This window comes from Pristiophorus japonicus, chromosome 7 (genome assembly GCF_044704955.1).
Source record: "Pristiophorus japonicus isolate sPriJap1 chromosome 7, sPriJap1.hap1, whole genome shotgun sequence".
NCBI lineage: Eukaryota > Metazoa > Chordata > Chondrichthyes > Pristiophoridae > Pristiophorus > Pristiophorus japonicus.
Genome location: NC_091983.1, coordinates 36,844,741 through 36,859,523, shown reverse-complemented (window position 1 = coordinate 36,859,523; position 14,783 = coordinate 36,844,741). Strand labels below are relative to the sequence as shown.

The window sequence follows — 14,783 nt, the reverse complement described above, 5'->3', positions numbered from 1 at the left end:
CCCTTTAAGGGCCACTGCATTGCTGGGCCGCACTCTTTCTTCAAAGGGTGCACCGGCAGAAAAACCTGTCAGGGGCACCACGCGGTGGGGGCTCACCAAGTTCAGCTGAATATCAATTGGTAATTTTTCTTTTATGTAAAAATGGCGATACACTAACTGATGACTCGCTTTCGGCGGTCATCAGAATCGAGTGGTATGGGGTCCAGGCTGAAAAATCCCCGACCTGAACTTCAGTCGGGTCGGTCAGTTGACCCCAAAGCGGTGTCCATTCAATTTTGACGAATGGCCGCTGCAATTGGGCAGTAACGAGTCTCTGTGAGACCCTGAATTTCGGCCCCTGGGTCTGTGTGTAAAGGCATCAACAAGACTGGCCTTGGTGATCGTATATTTGTGTTTTACAGACAGAAAGCATTAACTAACGAGCAAATTTATAATGGACGTGGAAGTAAAGCCATTAACAAGTCTGGCCTTTGTGACTGTTGATTCAGTGAAGCTATTAACCCTTTACAAAGCTTTTGTTGACAGTGCTATCAAGCGACACTTACTCACCAGTAACCTGCTCACCGATGCTCAGATTGGGTTCCACGAGGACTACTCAGCTCCAGACCTCATTATAGCATTTGTCCAAACATGGGCAAAAGAGCTGAATTCCAGAGGTGACTGCCTTTGACCGAGTGTGGCATCGTGGAGCCCAAGTAAAATTGAAGTCCATGGGAACCGGGGAAAATTCTCCTCTGTCGAGAGTAATGTATAGCACAAAGGAAGAAATGGTTGTGATTGTTGGAGGTCAATCATCTCAGCCCTGGGACATTGCTGCAGGAGTTCCTCAGGGCAGTGTCCTAGGCCCAACCATCTTCAGCTGCTTCATCAATGACCTGCCCTCCATCATAAGGTCAGAAGTGAGGATGTTCGCTGATGACTGCACAGTGTTCAGTGTCATTCGCAACTCCTTAGATAATGAAGCAGTCCATGTCTGCATGCAGCAAAACCTGGCCAACATTCAGACTTGGATTGGATTTGTGGATTTGGATAAGTGGCAAGTAACATCTGTGCCAGGCAATGATCATTTCCAACAAGACAACGTCTAACGATAATCTGCAGTCAGCTAGTTCTATTGTTCCCACTCTGATTTTATGCACTATCGTTGTAGGCTCAATATTATGAAGTAACATCCTGATCCATCCAACATTGATTCTTTTAAATGCCACTTTAAAACTATTGTTCATTCCTGTTCTGCAGAAGTCTGAATTACTAGAGGATGGTTTTGATAAGTCAGCAGAGAGCATCTTCCCCACAGAAAATCTGTGACCTCAGCCATTTTGACAACTGTCCTTATTTCTACTGTGCTGTGCAAATCTTCTGAGCTTGTTAAATGGGTCTGTGACAACACTCTTCATATAGTTTTGAAAATTACTAGACCTGTACAACAACTACTAATCAAAAATGAAATTATATGTCATCTTCAAGTAAGGCTAATTGCAAGTTATCATTAAAATATAATTGCGCTGATGTACAAGAATTGTAGATTTACTGCATTGACATTTAGTGGGGTGTTCATTAATTCTTTTTCAAACCATTGTCAGTCAAATACACTTATATGTTATTCAGAAAATGCTGATAGAACTAGGGCCTGAATTTTCGGTCTTCTGCCGTCCCTGTTAGCGGCCCGGAGGGGCAGCAATGGAGGCGGGTGACCAGCTTTCAGTGCCCCGCCGGGACATTCGGTGCCGGTTTTGAGGGGCGCAGAGCAGTACCGCCCGGAAGTGGCGAGTAAGTTTGCAACGCCCCTGGTTGCAACACCAGCTCGATATTTGGATTGCACCCGACCTGTTACGCTGCGTAGAACGCCCTGCTGGGAACGCCTGTGGAAGCTGGTGTTACAAGCTGTAGTGGCCGCAGTGAGGAAAGTAATGTCGACCTGAGGTAAGTGTGATTGTTTTTTTTTTATTTTTGTGATTTATGTTATGCTGGTTCGAGTTATTTACTGGAAATGTTTTTGATGGGTTTTTTATCAGATTTCACCCTCCCCCCACCCCCCCCCACCCGAGTGTCCTCTCTCAGGTCACTCCGAGGTCAACTGTTTAGCTCGGGATTTCTCTTGCTCAGCCGTCCTAGCGCCCTGAAAGAGGTGTGCAACATCTCCCTTAGCGCTCCGCTCCAAACTCCGGGCCCAGCTGATGAATTTTGCAGCAGCCGACGCAAACCATTTGAGGTGCAAAATTTACCACTCTGCCTGAATTAACACCGCAACAGAGGCATGACCAAATTCCCACCCTTAGGTGTATATGAGTGTGATGCTGCAAAAGACAGTGAAGGTTCGTATGAGGAAAATTAGTGGCTCAATATTTCCTATTTGCTCCTATTACCTTCTTGAGGTTATTTATTTCACTCTTTGGTGCCAAAGAACTAGTAATAATAATAACAACAACTTTTATTATATAGCGCCTTTAATGTTGTAAAATGTCCCAAGCTGCTTCACAACAGTGTTACAAGACAAACAGATAAATTTGGCACCGAGCCACAAAAGAAGAAATTAAGGCACGTGACCAAAAGCTTGTTTAAAGAGGTAGATTTTAAGGAGCATCTTAAAGGAGGAAAGAGAGGTAGAGAGGCGGAGAGGTTCAGGGAGGAAGTTCCAGAGCTGAGGGCTTAGGCAGCAGAAGGCACAGCCACCGATGATTGATCAGTTATAATGAGGGATGTTCAAGAGACCCAGAATTTGAGGAGCGCAGACATCTTGTGGCGTCATGAGGTTGAAAAAGATTACAGAGATCGGGAAGGGTGAGGCAATGGAGTGATTTGTAAACCAGTCTTCCCACCCACCCTTTCCGCATTGGACTCAGTTACCTAAGAACTCACTTTTAGAGTGGAAGCAAGTCTTCCTCAATTTTGAGGGACAGCCTATGATAATGATGTAAACAAGGATGAAAATTTTTAAATCGAGGTGTTGTTTAATGGGAAACCAATGTAGGTCAGAAAGCACAGGGGTGATGGGTGATTGTGACTTGGTTCAAATTAGTACACGGCCTGCAGAGTTTTGGATGACCACAAGTTTACATAGTGTAGAATGTGTGAAGCTGGCCAGGAGTAAGTTGGAGTAATCAAGTCTAGAGGTAACAAAAGCATGAATGTGGGTTTCAGCAGCAGAAGAGCTGAGGCAGGGTCGTAGGTGGGCAATGTTACGGAGGTGGAAAAAGACGGTTTTAGTGAATTCTCAAAAGTGAAGGGAGATGCTACTGGATTTCTCAATTCTGATTTTTTTCTTATATTCTTCTAAATTATGAACTACTACTTTAAAAAAATATATATAGAGCAGTATATAGAGCAGAACAGCTGATCCCAGTTAGATTAGGCTCCAGTAACTTTGCAAACCTGCGATTGAATCCCAAACCTGCACTTCATTCCCTGAAATAGAAAACCTATCTGACACCATTCTGTAAAGCTCACCATCAATATAAAATGACAGAAATCATTCGATATTGCTTCGAAGTAACTGGCTTTTTTTTCTGCTAATACTTTCTTACAGATCTGTCGGCAGAATTTCAAAGTAATATCAGCATGTCACAAACTGTCTCAGTGACCTGCTCTTTCTACCCTCTCCAAATCCATAACTCTCTCTGCCCTCACTGATCCTCCGGTAGTTAGTATCTCTTTCTCTTAACTTTTCTTTTTGGCCTCATCTATTTTTTTTTCCACTTAATTTTCTGTTCCTTTTCAGTAATTTTAAAATGTGATCTCAATTTGCCTTCCTCCTGGGAATTTTTCTTAAATTTAGTCTCCATTTTCTGCATTTCTTATGCCGTACTTATTGTCCTTTTCTATAATTATAATTTTTAGCTGTGTCTTAAGTATTTCCTTGAATTTATTGTGCATGTCTGATGTTACGTTCCAGTGCACTTGTAGAACATATTTATACAGTGCAATCAACCCAATATAGAGATAGTGCAAGCAGAGAAAAATGGCAAAGACACAACTGCTCCTGTCTTAGAGTGTATACAATTTAAACATAGAAACATAGAAAATAGGTGCAGGAGAAGGCCATTCGGCCCTTCGAGCCTGCACCGCCATTCAATGAGTTCATGGCTGAACATACAACTTCAGTACCCCATTCCTGCTTTCTCACCATACCCCTTGATCCCCCGAGTAGTAAGGACTACATCTAACTCCTTTTTGAATATATTTAGTGAATTGGCCTCAACAACTTTCTGTGGTAGAGAATTCCACAGGTTTACCACTCTCTGGGTGAAGAAGTTTCTCCTCATCTCGGTCCCAAATGGCTTACCTCTTATCCTTAGACTGTGATCCCTGGTTCTGGACTTACCCAACATTGGGAACATTCTTTCTGCATCTAACCTGTCTAAACCCGTCAGAATTTTAAACGTTTCTATGAGATCCCCTCTCATTTTTCTGAACTCCAGTGAATACAAGCCCAGTTGATCCAGTCTTTCTTGATATGTCAGTCCCGCCATCCCAGGAACCAGTCTGGTGAACCTTCGCTGCACTCCCTCAATAGCAAGAATGTCCTTCCTCAGGTTAGGAGACCAAAACTGTACACAATACTCCAGGTGTGGCCTCACCAAGGCCCTGTACAACTGTAGTAACACCTCCCTGCCCCTGTACTCAAATCCCCTCGCTATGAAGGCCAACATGCCATTTGCTTTCTTAACTGCCTGCTGTACCTGCATGCCAACTTTCAATGACTGATGTACCATGACACCCAGGTCTCGTTGCACCTCCCCTTTTCCTAATCTGTCACCATTCAGATAATAGTCTGTCTCTCTGTTTTTACCATCAAAGTGGATAACCTCACATTTATCAACATTATACTTCATCTGCCATGCATTTGCCCACTTACCTAACCTATCCAAGTCACTCTGCAGCCTCATAGCATCCTCCTTGCAGCTCACACTGCCACCCAACTTAGTGTCATCCGCAAATTTGGAGATACTACATTTAATCACCTCGTCTAAGTCATTAATGTACAATGTAAACAGCTGGGGCCCCAGCATAGAACCTTGCGGTACCCCACTAGTCACTGCCTGCCATTCTGAAAAGTACCCATTTACTCCTACTCTTTGCTTCCTGTCTGCCAACCAGTTCTCAATCCATGTCAGCACACTACCCACAATCCCATGTGCTTTAACTTTGCATATTAATCTCTTGTGTGGGACCTTGTCGAAAGCCTTCTGAAAGGATTAAAAAGAAAAAACTTGCATTGATATAGTGCTTTTCATGACTTCAGGACGTCCCAAAGCGTTTTACAGCCAAATAAGTACTTTTTGAAATATAGTCACTGTTGTAATATAGGAAACATGGCAGCCAATTTGTGCACAGCAAATGTTAAACAAAGAGCATTGTGATATTGTTTTAGTAATGTTGTTTTAGGGAGGAATATTGGCCAGGACACCGGAAAGAACTCTCCTGCTCTTCTTCGAATAATGCCAGGGGATCCTTTACATCCACCCGAGAGGGCAAATGGGGCCTCAGCTTTTGCCTCATCAGAAAGACAGCACTTCTGAGAATAGAGCACTCCCTCAGTACTGCACTGGAGTGTCAGCCTAGATTATGTGCTCATGTCTCAGGAGTGAGATTCAGGTGAAAAATGGCAACCAATGATACTTGTAGGTGTCCAAGCATTTATAGAGGAATATAGTTGATGATGAGATATTGAAAAGTCAATAAGAACATTGAAAGCAACACCCCATAAAATATATCTCAACCACAATTTCAATTTATTAATTATTTCCCTCCCTCATCTACATTTACTAGTTTCTCCTTATGTTAGCTATTCATGTCGGAAGGAACTTGCATTTATATAGCACCTTTCATGATCTGAGGTCTTCTCAAAGCACTTTACAGCCAATTAAATATTGTTGAAGTGTCGTAATGTAGGAAACAATCACATCTCCATGCACCAGTAATCCTAGAATCACTGAATAAATGTTTGCATTCCGATCAACAATGCTGAGTGCTGCCTCATGAATGAATATTCTTGTTTCTGTGGGCAGACATCTGAGGCTCTTGATGTCCCAGCATGAGTGGACCCTGCTGGGAAGTATTAATGAAGTATGCATTTCATTGACTTTCCCAGAGCCGAGGCTTCAAGGTGATACGAAACCAACTGCAGTCCCTGCACAATTTATTTTTACTTCACAAAGCTGTCCGATTCATATTATCTCAAAACAGGCAAAGGAAGACGAAACACAAAATGTTCAACAACTTTCTCTTAAAATCTCTTACATTTTGCCTTGACTTCCACAGGAATTCACCAGGTTTTGATAATCTCGGCTATTGGTGCGATGATTGATTGGTGAATTGTGGTTTTAATTATAATTAAATATTTCAATCAAGTGCTTGATTGTGAAACATAAGAAAGCAAAACAATGTATGATTTTACTCCCTTACACTATAAATGATTTTGTAGACAGGTGGATGAGAAATACAACATCTACTTCAAGTATCAATGCAGAATAGTGTTCTGTGTTCATGGCTGCATATATTGACACCACTAATCCTGGTCACATTGGAGATGGTTGGGTAATTCACTCGTCTGAAACAACAGAGCACATTTCAGGAGATCGATCAAAGGTTCTGATTCCAGTGCTCCCCAATACTCATACCCTGCAGTAATGCATAAGAGGCTTTTTTGATAGATCTGCTGGGAATGTTGCCTGCGAGTTGAGTATGTTGGTGTGGAGATAAGTAATTGTGTCATTACAGAAAAATAACCATTTGTTTTATTTATCAGTTAGTAGCAGCAGAATACATGCTTTTGACCAAGGGAACTGTCAAATAATCAGGGACAGGGAAATTAGAAGATATCATCTTTATGACATGCTATTTCTTTGTAACATTTTATTGGCTGTCTAGCAAGAATTGCCCAGACTTGTCCCTTTGGTGCTGGAGAGTCTGTGGAGCTTGTCTGCTTTCACTTTACCAATGAAATACAGTGTTGGTATGAATTTAGAATATCTCTGGTGCTCCCAGAATAAATGCCCAGCTCCCTTGATGCATCTGACATCGCAGACTCGGTTACTTTTGATCTCAATTAGCACCAATGCTGCAGGAGTGCTGTTCCTAACCCAACATTAAAAACCCCTCCCGATCGCAGCTTTTGTTGGCCCACCCACCTTAATCCTTCTGCCCACCCTGGCCTCAACCTCCAGGCGCCATGATCTCCAAACTACGCCCCACCACCCCATCCCCAGCCCTCAGATTCCCAATCCAGGCCCCGATCCCACAGGCCTCTGCCAGCTGGCTCACCTGAGGCCCTCACATACCTTTGTGGCCTCTTTACACAATGCCGTTCATATGGGAATACGTTTTGAGGCTCAAGGTATATCCAGGCTCCTCAGATTCCACCATTTGTGCGCAGGATAAGTACCCCGCATTGGGGTCGGGGGGCTGCTGGGGAATGGGCACTCCCGAATTTCTAGACCAGGCCCTGAAATTCGGTCAGAAGCTTCCTTCGGACGACCGCCTCTGACCCAAGAATTTTTTGCGAAAGTACCTAGAGGCGCCTTAGATTCCGGTCGGAAGCGTTGTCTGCCCGTGCATCTTCCAGGTATGCATGGAGAAGCTGGAGTCACGTGGGCCTGGACAACCAATCACGGTCCAATATTCTCATTGATAGCAATGGTAAAACCTCCCAAAACACCCCAACATAACACAACAAACAAAAAAAAACACCTCACAATTTCAGAACCATTGAAATTAAATGTTTTATTAAAAAAAAGATATTTTGGGGATTTCTTTTTTTGTCTTTTAATAGGGCCCAAAATAAACTTACCTTAATGGACAGGACCCCCACTCTAAAAATGAGTGCGTAAATTTTATTTTTATGTGTTTTAAAACTCTTACACTGGTAAAAGTAGGCTATGCACCTGCTTTTACCAGGCGTAAAAGTTTCAAGGTTATTCGCTAGGCAAATAGCCCAACCTTGCCCGTGCCAATTTCCTTGCTGCGGGGATGTGGAGGATCTGTCAAGAGAAATCTTGATAGATCGTAAAAGCTGGTTTTGGGCGCTTGCGCATTGTGCCCCGAAAACCGGCTTTTGCGAGGCCTCGCTGGGTCCGTACACACTCCATACTTACCCGGCGAGGCCGGAATTTTAGCCCCATAAATAGAGCAAAAATTTAAAACTGTTGCTAAGAGAGATTAGGCAAAGTTATTCACACCAGGAGTTGTTGAAGTATAAAATGCTTTGCCATTGGGAAAAGTTGAAGCAGATCAATTGCAATTTTTAAGGAATTTGTTGAGAAAGATTTGAAGCATGAATTGGATTTCAACTCATTTAAATATAAAATGCCATGAGAACCACACACATTACAGAAATTCCAATGAAACTGGAGTGAGGACCGGATTGGCTCTACTGTGATAGCTCTGACAGTTGTTCAGTGGTTGTTGTCCAGTCTCATCAGTGAATGATAGCCACCCGAGTGAGTTTTTGGAGGGACTCCACCAACTTTGCAAACTGCTATGTTGCTTTGGTTTCTTCTAAACCTAGTAGAATCATTTCCTGACTTCCTGCCAGTATAGGGGTGGAGTGGGGTAATGCTATTAGGCTTCAGCTTTGTCTCAGTGGTAGCAGTCTCATCTCTGCATCAGAGGTTATGTGTTCAAGTCCCAATCTCGGCCTTTTGGCTAAGATCATGCATAACTGACCTGACAGGGGAGTAACCATGACCCCAAAGTGGTTCTCCCTGGATCAGGAAGGTGGTTCTCCTATGCTTTTTGGAAATAGGAGGTGGGTGGGGTGGATTGACCCATCCACCTCCACGGAGGTGTGTGGGGGGCCTGACCCATCCACCTCCATGGCACGAACCTGGTATTGCAGTACTTCCAGGAACGGTGCAGTGGCTCTAGGCCTTTTGGCTAAGAGCATTGGCGCAGAGTGATCCTTGATGTGTGCAAGGTGACCTCTGGCGTTTGTGATTTGACAAAGAATTGGCAAGATTGGCAACGAAAAATTAAAAAAAAAAAAAAAATCCAGACCTGAGCACATAATCCAAACTGATACTTCAGTGCAGTACTGAGGGAGTGCTACACAGTCAGATGAGACGTTAAACCGAGGCCCTATCTGCTCTCTCAGGTGGAAATCCAAAGATCCCATTTCACCATTGGAGGAAGAGCACGAGAGTTCTCCCAATGTACTGGCCAATATTTATCCCTCAATCAATATCACTAACACAGATTATCTGGTCATGTTTCTCATCGCTGTTTGTGGGAGCTTGCTGCGCACAAATTGGCAGCCGCTTTTCCCCACATTAAAACAGTGACTACACTTCAAAACTACTTCATTTGGCTGTGAAGCGCTTTGGGACATCCTGAAATTGTGAAAGGCGCCACATAAATTCTTATTTGCTATTATTTTGTAACTGCTCACCTCCAAGCCATGATCTCTTTTGCACAATGACATTCACCACTGCATTGATATAATGTGCCTTTTGGGTCAGTCTTGCCCATCCTAGTTCTAAAATTTGTACTCGACGAATTTAGATTCGAGAGAACAATGTAGCTTTTAAGAGTCGAGAGCCTCATTCTCTGCCTGTTAACCGGTGATAATTGCCAACCTGCTGTGCTTGGCTCAAAACTGTTCACTACACTTTGTGTGCATTGAGAGAAAACTTCCGCATTCCCATTTGTACAACAATTTTTTATGTTTGTCAACAAATTGGTTTGCGCGAGCCCCAAATAGTAAAAATACAAAATTTTAGCTCCCGGGCAGTCAGCCGGTGAAATGCACGGGTGCACTATCCGGAGCGTGCAGCGCCAAACCTTGTCCATTTTAACGGCTGGGCCTCATTTAAGTGAAGTCAGTGATCTGCCTGCCCCAGATGGGCATCCAGAGGCAACATGCCGGATTTGGGCAGCTGCAGTATCGGGTGGCCTCTGTGTCTCCTGGGCGATGATAAGGTAAATCGTCGGGGAGGAACTCGGGAGATTTTCGGGAGCGTGGAAGGTGGTAAGGGGGTGTGTTTCAGGATGGCAGCAAAGCACACTATTTTTGTAGGGTCCGAGATGCACTCCTGCTACTCCTGGCCACACAAAAATAAGTTTTTTTACTGACCTTGGAGTGCCTTTGTTTCTGGTCTCACAGCTGCTACTGAGCGAAGTATCCGTGACGGAATATTCGTCCAGTAGACCACAAAAATGGTTTTGGGGTCCTTTCTCGACAATAGGACTCCCATTAGCATGAATTCAGAAGGCTAACAATGGAGTCGAACTGGTGTTTCAGCCACTTGATTTTAAAGATAGCCATAGGGTGCAAAAAGTTTGTTATCGGGCCTCTTTGATCTTAAATCGTATACTGCCTGGTCTCCACTGAGCAGAGGGAGCTAAAATCCCCCCCCTTACATTTTCTGCAAATATTTCCTGTTGAGTCATAGAATCGGAAAACTTGGAGACCAAACCAACTTTCTTAATTTCGGATGTGCGTGTTGGGATGGAATGTTTGGGGTAGAAACCTGCTTTGATTCTCAGGGGCCAAAATTGCCACTTTCTTTCAGAGCTGTGACCGCCTCAAAGAGGTGGCCACGGGTCAGTGAGGACTCACCGCCTTGTCGGCGTGGAGTCACTGACATTTGTGGAATTGCCCTCCATTTTATTCCCAGTGGTGCTCGTCACCTCGCCGTGCGTGTTGCTGCCCCGTCGGGTACGCACCAACCAACCAACCACCGACGGCCCCTTTCCATCCCCCCCCGCGGGAAATTGCCCCGCGGGAGTGGATCGGCCGCCACTCGGTGCCCCCAACAGCTTTCCCCCGCATCTGCCCTTAAAGGGGAGGGCGCTCTGCCCGCGTTCATCATTTTATTTAAATTGTGGGCTGACTGTGAGGTCAGCCCGACAATGGTGGCCACGGGTTCGGCCGGGCCGCCAACAGGCAGACCAGCACCGGGACCGCTGGCCCGGCCAAAACTCTTCCTGGTCGCCCAGTGGGCCAAACTAAACTAACTGTAGAGTTCGCAGCGGCCCTCCCCTTTAACTGAAAGGGAGGGACGTTGTGACGCATTGGCATTGCGCTGACGTCATCTGCGACGGGCTGATGATAGCTCCAAACATCCGCCCCGCTACAACACAACTTCCGTCCCTCAACACCGCCCGGAAGGACAAAAAAAATAAAGTGCTGAAAACAATTTCAAAAATGGTCGGTGCACCTGCTTTTAGTCCGGGAGCAATTTGGGCCCCATAGAGAGTCGAAGAATCTATTACAGTTGTGTTCTTGCTCTGCTTCAGATTTTTATCAATCTTGTGACAGGAAAAGACTAATTTTATTTATAGTCACACAATTTTTTTTTTTTACAAAGTAATACATCGGGCTAGAATTTCCATTCCTTTTCTACCGGTTTTCTCGGCGGTACTGCTCGTTTTTGGCGGAAAATCACCCAGCAACAATTTCCACTCCATTTCACAAAGATGTCCATCGGCAGTTTCGAAATACCGCTGAGGAGTGGCCTGCCGGCGTGCACCTGCCGAAAAAACTGCTGCCGCCCAAGTTTGGGCTCAGCGGTGACCCGTAGGTGAGGTCGAAAAAACGCCCACAGAAAGCAGCCGGAGTTGGGCGGTAGGTAAGTAACCCTGCAAAGAAAGGTAAGTTAAAATGTTTTTGATAATTATTTTTAAATTCTTTTACAGCGAATAAAAATTGAAAAGAGTCCTGAGAATGTTTTCGGATTTTTTTTATTTTATGTTTTATGGAACAAAATATTTTTTGTGTTTCCCTCCCGCCCTAGGCACAACCCGCAACCTCGGTCTACATGTGAGTAATTAACGCCCATTTTGATTAAGAACCGCCCAATTTGCCCAGGATTGCTTTTTCCACCGGGAATCTGCGTGTAAGACCCATTGTTCTCACGGTATTTTTTCATTCTTTTGTGCAATTTTTCGCCGGTGTTAATTTAATAATCTTACCGATCTTTTGGATGGCAATCCGGCGGTGGCGGATTTTATGGAACTTCTAGCCCTTAGTATTTACAGCACAGAAACAGGCCATTCGGCCCAACAGGTCCATGTCGGTGTTTATGCCCCACACGTGGCTCCTCCCACCTTTCTTCACCTAACCCAGCAATTTCTGTTGAGGTATGTTAAGTTGTCTCGGGCCACTTCACTGTGCACTGACAAAGCCTTTGCCATCATATTATTACTTTCATTAGCCGTAAGTTCAGTATTATGCAAGAATTGCCATCATGAATTTTATCTATTTGCAGTGGTGGAAAATTGAACTTATTGATGTGGATTAAACTAGTATTAGCGAAGTAATGTCCTAAAGGCAAAAATTCTCATCTTACTTTTCAAGTATTTATTTATACTTTCTATTGCGGGCATCAATTATTTGAGGCAAATCTTCTTTTTGAACATGCTGTCAGGTATACTACAAACCCTGTATTTTTAGGAGAATTTCTAATCCTGCTGTTACTAAAACTAATAGAGGCTATGGTTACTTTAAATGTCCCACATCATTTTGTTAAAGATTTCAGCAGCAAAGAGGCCTTTAGAACTCATGGGGCTGGATTTTCATGGTAAAGGGGCATTGGAGGGGCAGGGAGGCTCCGAGGTGGTCTGGAAACCCTGGAGGTTGGTTTTCCCTGATTTGCATGCGAGGCCTGAGTTTCCCGCCTGCAGCCAGCCAGATTGAGAGGCAGGCTGGCTGTGGGCAGGTGGGCCTGCAGCACTAGGCTGCACAAAGGAAGGATGGAGGGATGGTGTGGGAGCCAGAGTCGGCCGGAGGAGCACGGGCAGGAGGGGGATGTTATGGATCGATGGGTGCGAGGAACATCGGGGACCAGGTGTGAGAGTCAATGGGCCCGGTGCTAGAAACATCGGGGAGGTGAAAGGATCATTGGGGATCCGGTGGATGCCAGAGGGGTAATGGTAATATGGGGGGGGGCGGTTAGCAGAAGATCGGTGCTGGGAGGCGAACGGAGAAGGCCAGAGGCGCGGGAGAAGGGGTGGGAGGGAGACCTGGTGGAGGTATCGGAAGCCGAGGGGGTAGGTGATCGGAGGCCTCATGGGGGTGGTCTCCAATCGCAGGGAATGGGCTCGGCAGAGACCCTAGATTCAGGTGGTTAATATAAAATCACATAACTCCTGGATGCAGCAGTCCTCGCCTTGCTGTAAATGCCGGGTTTTAAGAAATGTGAAAAACCCGAACAGACACATTTAAAAAAAAAAATGGAGGTAAAAGAGGCTTCGAGGCTAATTAAAATATTTAAATTGTTGTCCTGCCTCCTGGCGGTGGATTGGCTGCCCACCCCGTTCCCCACTAACCCCTCCGGAAGTGGGCGGATTGGTGGCGGGTTGAGGTAGGGATTCCCATTTTTAACCATTTAACTACCCCCACACTCCAAACTCACCCATTTTTAAGGTTAAAATTCCCCCATGCTGTTTTGGGAGTCCTACTTTTGAATAGTGTTAGTGTTGGGACCTGCAGTTGAGCATTATTAAAGCACAAATTATATGTTCAAAGCATTTGAATGAAAAACTTGTGTCTGCTCTTTTAATGGGATAATGGCTTCCTCAACATACCAGAGGTCAGAGAAACTTCATACAAATGTTTTACGCATTTGTGCACGATAATTGCACAGCACAATCTCACCCCAATGCTAAACATAAAGGGGGATAAAACTATAAAAGTGACAGGTCCATACCCAATGTTCTCTCCACAAGTGCTGCCTGACCTGTTGAATGCTTCCAGAATTTTTATGTTTTTACTGTTTTCATGACAAAAATGTTTGTTATAGTTTAATCTCATATATTTGAAAGTTCTGGAGTCTTATAATCTATTACTGGAGAGATGGGATGATATCAGTAATGCCGATATATAAAATTCCAGCTTTACTTCTTAACTGCACCATCAATAAATCAAATTATTTTGTGGTACAGGGTACTATTACATAATTGGAAAAAATACAATTCCCTAATGCAACAAGACTGAAATTTGGCTGAAGTTCTGCTCAATTCAGTATCAGTACCACATGCAATCAAGGTCAACAAGGCAGTTTCAGTGGAAGTTGCCATGTCGAGACTTCATTGTTGCATCACTGTACCTTCTTGTCATTTTTATTTGTTCTCGAAATGTGGATGTTTCGGGCATTTATTGCCCATCCCTATTTGCTTTGAGCTGGTGTTGGTGAGCCTTCTTCTTGAGCTGCTGTAATCTTAGCAGTTTGACACTGAGTGACTTGCCAAATCACTTCAGAGGGCAGTCTGGAGTCAACCATATTGGTGTGGAGCTGCAGTCACGTATAGGCCCGACGCAGTAAAGACGGTCAGTGTCTTTCCCTGAAGGATAATAATGAACCAGCTGGATATTTACGGCAGTCCAGCAGCTTTATGGTCACTTTTACTGATACCAACTTTTTTTTTGGATGATAGCAGCTGAGTGATCTTTTCACACAGGAGTCTTGCATGGTCCAATACTATTTCATCTTGTATAATTGCTGACTAGTTTGCTGAATATGAAAGGAAGCCATACATTTCACATTGAGTCATCTGAGAAAAGTATTTTTGATCCATTTTTTACATTGTCCTAAATGCGAGTAGTGTAAGCACTGATTCTTGGTGGCTATTCTATCTCATAGTATAATTACCTCAATGGGCGAGCTTTACCGGTGTGGTAGCTCATTCTCCCTTCGCTCATACAACATTGCTGTCACACCTTGACCACTACTTTGACTGAGATCAGCTCATTTAGAATAGACCATGATTAATCTTGGAACACACTGTTACATTAGAAGTAATTGATTGGATGTTAAGCACTTTGGAACATAATGAGAAATGCGGTA

General features: G+C 44.2%; 1 protein-coding gene and 1 pseudogene across 1 annotated transcript in view; both read left to right on the top strand.

Moving 5' to 3' along the window:
* Positions 1-14,783, top strand: part of LOC139266579 (CUB and sushi domain-containing protein 1-like) — a 3,131,815-nt gene that overhangs the window by 2,181,804 nt on the left and 935,228 nt on the right. The gene's annotated exons all lie outside the window — the stretch shown is intronic.
* Positions 8,623-8,861, top strand: LOC139267638 (U2 spliceosomal RNA; annotated as a pseudogene).